The sequence below is a fragment of the Rousettus aegyptiacus genome, unplaced genomic scaffold (assembly GCF_014176215.1).
Source record: "Rousettus aegyptiacus isolate mRouAeg1 unplaced genomic scaffold, mRouAeg1.p scaffold_m13_p_2, whole genome shotgun sequence".
NCBI classification, from domain to species: Eukaryota; Metazoa; Chordata; class Mammalia; order Chiroptera; family Pteropodidae; genus Rousettus; species Rousettus aegyptiacus.
This window is the reverse complement of record NW_023416295.1, coordinates 140,616,043-140,624,294: the sequence shown is the minus strand read 5'-3', so window position 1 is coordinate 140,624,294 and position 8,252 is coordinate 140,616,043. Positions and strand designations below refer to the sequence as shown.

The window sequence follows — 8,252 nt, the reverse complement described above, 5'->3', positions numbered from 1 at the left end:
TTCACAGGCAACTGACACATTAATAGATCCTCTGCCGTTCTCATTGTAGAGACTCTGTGTTAGTGGCCTTTGTCTACCATGGATCTGACAGGGGGGCAGGATTAGCTCACTGACGCTGGGAACACAGTTGACAAGGGATTTCGTCAAAACAAAGCCAAACAAACAAGGCAGCTTCCACGGACACCTGGCTGAATAAATTAAACTTGATCGAATCCTCTATTATAACGATGACAGAAAAGGAGATAAAATATGGCTTTCCTAATGAGTTTCTTTACAATTATTTACTATTTAAAACTTGCTATTCCAGGGTAGCAGTAATTTTGCAAGACACCTTTAACTGGATCTTTAACGCTCTCTGACTGAGTCTGGGCACCCAGAGTTGTGGTACGTACTTTCAGCAAGCACAGCCGCTGGACAACGCTGCTTCAAAGGCAGGGCTACTAAATAAGCCAGGACTCTCTCCCCTGTGACCTGCGCTGGCTACTGAGCGGTGACATGGGGAGAGGCTCAAAACAGGAGAACATCAATGCTTTCAGGAAGGAATAGACTGAATTAGAGTAACAGTCTAAAAAAGACTATGAAAATAGAGACAGAATAAGTCCAGATTCTATGTAAAAGAAAAATATAGCACCGACTTTTACTTCCAGACTTGGTATAAATAAACACTGTACCATTGAATTTAATATTGTTTATGGGTCTTTTATTTGCTACGAGTTGGCATTACCAGCCAGCATGGGGCACTCAAATGCAAAAGTACAAAGGAAAAACACTTTTCACTTTGTAAAAACAAATACGTACAGGATCACACAAGCGCCCTGTGGGAAGGTGAGTCTGCAATGTGTGATTTTTAATGGAGTCACACCTTTCCAAAAAGTAATTCCCATTGACCTGCCATTATGCTCTCCTCCCGCTGAGAATGTCCACCAACAGAGTACCTCAACAAAGAGAACCTTGTAGGTTGAATGTAGTTAAAATATATTGAGATTAAAGAATGGAGTTAAAATGTACTGAGATGAAAATGTTACCAGTACGCAAGTACACACACGTAGACTTCAGAACGCAATTGTTGATGTGCTCTTGATTAAACTGTAGCTTACAGAACTATGGTATATATTTTTTTTTTACGCTGTTAAGAAAAAGTTGGGATGTTGTAATAATGAATTTCTGTGGGTATAGAAACTTCCATATAGTTGATTTCAATATCTAAAAATTTCATCATAATGTGTTTGGTTCCTCTTCTGATTATGCTTCAAGTACTAACACAGACTAGACCATAACCTTAACTGATTGGAAAAGATCACTGAAATCCATGACTTGATATCCTACTCACTGCGTCTACTCTGAACGATGAAAAGAAAGTTGCGTGCACTTAATTTTTATTTATTTATTTTTTATATTTTTAAATTTTAGGCGAGGCAACCCCTGGTTGACCTCACAGATTGCGAGGACCTTATCAGCTTACAACCCCTTATTATATTTTATTTTTTACGCCTACAGCACCTGGTCTTCCTAGGCGGTCTCCCATCCAAGTACTAACCAGGCCTGACCCTGCTTAGCTTCCAAGATCAGATGAGATTGGGCTTATTCAGGGTAGCATGGCTGTAGACACACTTAATTTTTAAAGGCAAGTATTTGTTGATCTGGAAATTGAATGATATACATGGGTCCTAAGTGTCTGTACATCAACTGATAATAGCAGGATGTATGCAGCATGTTAGCGATTGCATTTTATGTGCTCTCAGGCATGAGGGCTCTTCCCTTTCATCTGTGATGGGGCCAAAGCAGAGGCATAGAGACTCAAATACATATGTGAAAAACACCTTGCCACCTGGGAATCAGTAGCAGGTTCAGACACATCCATTCCTCAGGCATTAGGGCAGCTGTTTCCCAGAGCATTACCCCAGAACAGCAAAGGCAAAAGAGTCAGATTAAAAAACAATAAAATAGTGATTCCCTACCATAACCCTCAACTTTCTCCTATTCCATCCCCTGTCAAAAAACAAAACAAAACAAACACAAAAAACCTAATGTGACACTTTGTCAACTAAACATCAAAACCTTTTTTGCTTGATATATTTTCAAGGAAAAATTACAAGGATCATTAAGGTCCTCTGAAACAGATGACAAGAAGTTTTTATTGAACACTTACTACTACTATAAGCCATGCATTGTCATATTTGTAGTTTAATCTAATCTCAGCTCAACTGGGGAAACAGCTTATTAGCAGATTCAATCAGTGGATGAAGCCTCAGATGGCCCAGTAACACAAGCAGGGTCAAACTCATAAAGGGCAGAACTCAACTCTGAAAGCAGATCTCTGTTACATATCTAGAGCACAGTTGATGAGCACAATCTTCTTAGCAACAGTGAGCAGCTGAGCAGAAAGCAATTGCAGGAGGAAGAGCCAAGAGGAAAACTGCTGAGAATGCTGGAGTAGGGCAGAGAGGACAGAAGCACACACCATAGGGTGCAATGTTATTTAGAAGGTTTTTTCTTAGACAGAGGTGTGTTCATACCCAGGCATGTCTCATACATTCATTCGTCTTACTTGGGCACAACAGACACACATTGGCAGATGGTGGCCATAGGCGTGAGGTGGTAGGGAGTGGGTGAGGAGAGACTGGGGAGGTTGCCACTGTTGCAGTGTACAGCCTGTGCAGGGTAACAGAAGGGCCACCAGGAGGACAGAGCTGCCCTCCCTCTAGCACAGGGCGGGAGAGTGAACCAGGGCCCACAGGACAGTACGATTATCTATCTAGAGGGAGACATAGCCAGATACTCCAGAAAGCCAGAGGCGGAAGCTTAGGCACATCTCAGGGTTAGGTCAGAGAGAGTGAGTCGCCTATGGGTCGGGTCATCAGAAAATGAAAGCAGCAGGAAGCACTGGGGCTCTAGTTTTTCTTTTCTTTTCAGTCAAGTCCTCCTGGAACAGTTCTATTGGCTGGAAATGAAGGTGGAGGAACTGGGCAGTTCAAAAGCCGAAGGCTCAGTTCTGGGGTGGCTCTCCCTCCCCACCTTTCATTCAGAAAAGCCACAGAAATGTAGCCTGAGGGTGTGTGTGAAAGGAGGAAGGAGTGGCTCCACCTTCTTTCCTCCTGAGTAGAGCCCTGTGGGCCCAAAGTGTCTGAGTGAGTGCACGCCTGGCCTGTGTGTGCATATGTGTGTGTGCACGTATGTTCAAGAGTGTGTGCGTCTGGGGAGGGGGAGGTGGAGGTGGGGAGACTAGGCTCTAACTGACCTGAACCTCTTCCTGGGGTTGCAGCTGCATTTTAGGGCAATCCCCAGTGGACACTGGGCTTAGAAAGGTAGGGCCAGAAGCAGAGCAGGAATTCAGTCTTGAGAAGGAAAATGGTGACTTTATTCCCTCCTTTTCTTTTCCTTAGAAAGCCTACAATCTGGGGGCAGAGATATGGACAAATCCTAATTATAATACTAAAGGCTTAGTACTGGGGATGACAGGTGGGAACACTTTTGGTTCTAGAACTCAAGAAGGGCACTGCATTTGATGTGGAGGAGGGTCAGGGGTCCAGAGGTGGTATTATTTGTCTATTTCTGTGCAACAAATTAACAAAAACATAGCTGCTTAAAACAACGGTTTATTAACTCACAGTGTCTTTGGGTCTAGAAGCTGGTTGTCTCCTGCTGAAGGTCTTTCATGAGACTGCAGTTATGCTGTCGCCTGAGGCTGTCATCTCAGCTGCACGCTCACCTGGTGAAGGACCCAATTCCAAGCTCCCCCACAGCCTGGCTGATAGATTCAGTTCCTCACAGTTGTGGGTGGAGGCCTCCTTCTGTTCCCTGTCAGTGGCCCTTATCACAGGGCAGTTCACAACATGGCAACTGGCCTACCACAGAGCAAGCAAGTGGGAGAGATCCCCAAGAAAGAAGCCACGGTCTTTATGGAACCTAATGCGAAGATTGACATCCCAGCACTTCTGCCATTATTCATTCTTCAGAATCACATCAGGAAATCCAGCTCGTACATGAGGGTGTGAATACTAGGAGGCAGGGATCAGCGGGGCTGTCTTAGAGGCTGCCTGCCACAGTATCCAAGCTGAGACCCAGAGAGTAAACAGGAGTTAGCTGGGCAGGCAGGAGGGGAGGAGGGAGTCGGGGAAGGGCAGATGCCATGAACTGCAGCTGTTATTCAGTGTGGCTGAGCAGAAAGTGGTTCACCTGGGTACAGATGTGGGGTGGGGAGACCAGCAGGGCCCAAAAGGTGTAAGACCTTTTAATCCACATTTGTGGAGGTGGACTTTATCTGGACAGGATGAGAAGCTAAAGTTGAAGGCTAAAACTTAAGTTTTGGCTTTAGAAAGATTACACTGCTGTGGGGGGAATAGACTGGAGGGGGTCAATGAGAAAGAGAGGGGGGTCATCGGGGGGATTTGACTCAGGTAGTGGCCGGAGAGGAAGAACGATGTCTAGAGAAATTAAAGACTAATTTCTAATCTAATCTAATCCATTAGATTTAAGGACTGATTGCTTATTGTCTTTTGCAGCCCCCCTTCCTCCAATACAAATTTGGTGAAGACAGAGATTTTGGGGTTGCAGCCTAGAACACTGGCTTCAAATGAATGAATGGGCTATACCCGGGGTTCTGCCTTGAGAAACTTGGTGGAACTGTTGTCTGAGATATGAAACACAGAGGACAGACATGGATAGAAACTTATTATTTGAGAAATAATGACTTTGAGGTGCTTTGCGGGACATCCAAGAGTAAATGCTTAGTAGGCAGTTGAAACATGGGCATCTGGAGAGCTTCCCAGAGAAATAGTGAGAGATGCAGATTTGAGCATCGTAAGCACCCCGATGCCAATTATGGGAATGGATAATATGGCCCAGGATCAGTTTCCTCAAGTTTCCTGGACACTCTGAACAGCAGCAGTGCTTTGAAAGACAGTATCAAGAAGAAAGGCCGATTGTCACCCACAAAGGCAAGCACCAAATATGCTGCCAGAGAGCAAAAAACAGGAATCATGGGAGACCAGAGAGAACACTGGGCAGTGAGAGCAACCACATCCAACGCTAGGTAGGGGCTGAAAGAGCCCAGTGAGTTGAAGCCCACAGTGGGAGGAAGAGAGTTAAAAAAGGAATGTTTTCCAGAAATGCAAAACATTAATATTTTAGAAGTTAAAGTGGCTATTTCCGAACTCTGTTTAAAAACAAACAAGACAGGATAGGTAAGCATTTAGACACCAGTTCTCAAGGTTGATCTTTGTAGTAGCAACATAAGAATCACCTGGGTTGGTCCCTCTCAGTGCCTTTACTCTTTTTCTGTTATTGTCTCTGTCCCTCTCAGTCTCTCCTTCTTTTTGTCTTTGAGAGAAGACCATGCTCTGTCTATTCAGTGTTACCTTTTCTCTAATAAACTTTCCTTTTGACTCTTAAAAAAAAAAAAATCACCTGAGAAGCTATTCAGAAATATCAGTTGCAGGGTATGTCCCAACCCTTTAAAATCAGTCTCCCAAGAGGGGGGCAGGGAAAACTGTAGTTTTTAAAAAGTTGCCAAGTGATTTTGAAGTGTGATGAGGTTTTTAAGTCATTCATTTAAACCTCTAAGAACTTCATATTTCACTTAAGTCTTTTTACAAGAAATAAAGTGGCAGGAAAAGTCAGATTGCTAAACTGTTGGAAGCTGATTGTTAAATTACAGACTGATAGGAAGTTTAAAACAATCAAGAAAATAAACTCCCCCACAAAGTTTAAAAACAAAAACTATAAAACACATTCTGTATGTTTATTATCAAGAAACTGCTGGCTGAAATTAGGACTATAAATTTAGTTGAGAGTAAATGAGAGCTAGATTCATAAATAAAATTGTAAACATTTGTGAATCAGTTATCCTCCTGGGTATTGTCTGTAAAAGAACCCAGTGGATATCTGAAGAGCAGGGGACAGACAATACCTGGCTCTGACTGGGTGAGAAGTCCTCATTGTTTCATAGCCAAGGAAAGCTCTCCAGCATCACCTCTCCTCTGGGAAAACGCCAAAGCTACCTCTCGCCACTCCCAGATCTCAGCCCGAGCTGCACCACCACTTCCACTTCCTTACAACTTTTCTTTGTCTCTGGCAGTTTAACTTTGATCCTCGAAAGTCCATTAAACGACCCTTCCGGGTCCTCAGGGAACCCTGGCCTAGTAAGCTCCACGCAGAAAAGCGGCCTTTCCAGTACACACTCTCCAGAGCGCCGGCTCCGGCCGCCAGCACCACCTCCGCCTCTGGCTCACTCCTGCCCTCCCGCTTCTTGCTGGCAGCAGACCGCCCCAGGGACATGCCTTCCATCTTCTGGAAATATCTGTCAAAGTTCAGCACTCACCCCTTCCCCTCTCCAGGACTAAGCTGAAATCGTTATCCCATTTCTACCTTTTCTTGCTGTCCTTAAAGATACATATGCAGGTTTTTCATTTATTTTATATAATTTTGTTGTCATCAGGAAATGAAAATAAACATAGGAATGCAAGGAAGTCACAGCTCCCCTCCCTGGTTGGGAGGAAGCCTCTCCGGTGAGGTTCAGGTGTTTACATCTTCAAGTCAATCACCCCAAACACAGGTGCTCTTTAGTTTCACATCACTGGGCGTAATTGCCTGGTTTCACTGGTCTCCTGCCCCATGCAGGATTTCTCTGAGCTCCTTAGAGTGTTTTTTTAAAATTAGTTCAATTTCAATCTAATTAGTCCACAAAGAGAGGCAAATAAAATACCATTTTTGTATTGTCTGGATGGCAAAAATAAATAAATAATATATACATACATACATAAATGCAAGCGAAGCCTGATAATACTCAGTTTGGGCCAGCCTGCTGGGAAGCTTACTCTCTTTTGAACAGTTGGAGGGGTTCTGAATTAAGAGCCTTAAATATGTGCTTGGCCTTCAAACTCAGTAATCCCGCTTCCAGGAAAATATCCTAAGGAAATAATCAAGAGATGCAGTCAAGGATTTACGAACAAAGGATATTCATTGCAAAGCCATACTTGAGAAAAACTGGAAGGGACTTACATGCCTCCCAGGTGAGGCTTGGCTCCCCAGAGCCTGCTACATACCTATGACAGAACAGGGCGCATCCAGCCATGCAGTCCTCCAGGAAGCAGATGTGTATTAAGTACCTACTCTGCATTAGGCGCTTGGCTGGGTAAATAAAAAAGGCAAGTTCCCAGCCCCACCTGGAAGATGCACTTCTCACTAAACTTCATGATCTCGTGAAGCAAATTTAAAATTGTTCACATTATATTGGGGCGGGGGGGGGGGAGGGAGCAGGTTACACCCTGTATTACCCCTACTCTCTCATCTCCTATCCTAAGCAGTCACCAAACCTGAGTAACTTTTCCTTCACTGGCTCCCCCTCGTCGACCCCTCCTTTCCTTTTCTAAAGCCGAGCCCGAGGCTCGGAGGTAACCTGATAACAGCGGAAAGAGCAGCAACATGGCAGTCTTCCGATTGGTTTCTAGTTCCAGGAAGTTGCAGGACTCTGGGCAAATCACGTCACCTCTGGGACTGTTTCTAATCAGAATAATGAAAGAAAGGGCTGGACCAATCTTTCCGGTTCTCTGACTCCAATAACTTCTGGCTTGACGACAGAACCATTCATAGATGAGGGGTTCTTAACCCGCAGCCAAAGGGAGGGGGGCACGGTGAGCCCTTTGAGGATCTGTGCATTTCTGTTAAGAGGAGTTAGTTCCAGGACAGAAAAAAAAGGCCAGGAACCATCTAGATAGAAGGAAGGTAAAAGTATTCTCGAAGACAGACAGGCCTGTGGGTCGTGGGGAGGTCGCGAAGTCCCGCGGGCTCAGTCCCAGGCGAGCTCCCCACACTGCCTGTCTTCCCCTTCGCGGACTCCAGGCCCACAGCTGGCTTTGGTAAGCAGGCAACGTCCTTCCTTCGGGTTGCTATTTAATATTAATGAAAGACAGCTATCAACTAGTGGGTGCTTCTAGGCACAAACATTGTGCAGGCGATATACAGTTACCTCACTTTCTCACAACATAAGTAGGAGGAACGTTCTGCTATTTTCATTCTTCTTAAGGCAAAACGGAGGCTGAGGGAGGTTTCAGACTTTACGGGAAGTCACACGGCTGGTCGCCAGGCCCGGGGATCTTCACCTATATAATTGGCAGTCTTCCTCTTTCCCAGAAAGGGCTATGGGACAGTCTCCCATTTATCCCTCTCCTGCTGAAGACAGGAACACAAGTCATCATGATAGTCAGCGTTCGTTGATTACCTATAAGCTGTAGGTTAGCAGGGTTGCTGAAGTT

General features: G+C 44.7%; 1 non-coding gene across 1 annotated transcript; it reads right to left on the bottom strand.

The window, feature by feature from the left end:
• Positions 1 to 1,488: 1,488 nt before the first annotated feature.
• On the bottom strand, positions 1,489 to 1,607 carry LOC118614409. Its single transcript, XR_004956028.1, has one exon. It is a non-coding gene; the product is annotated as a 5S ribosomal RNA (ribosomal RNA).
• Positions 1,608 to 8,252: the final 6,645 nt, after the last annotated feature.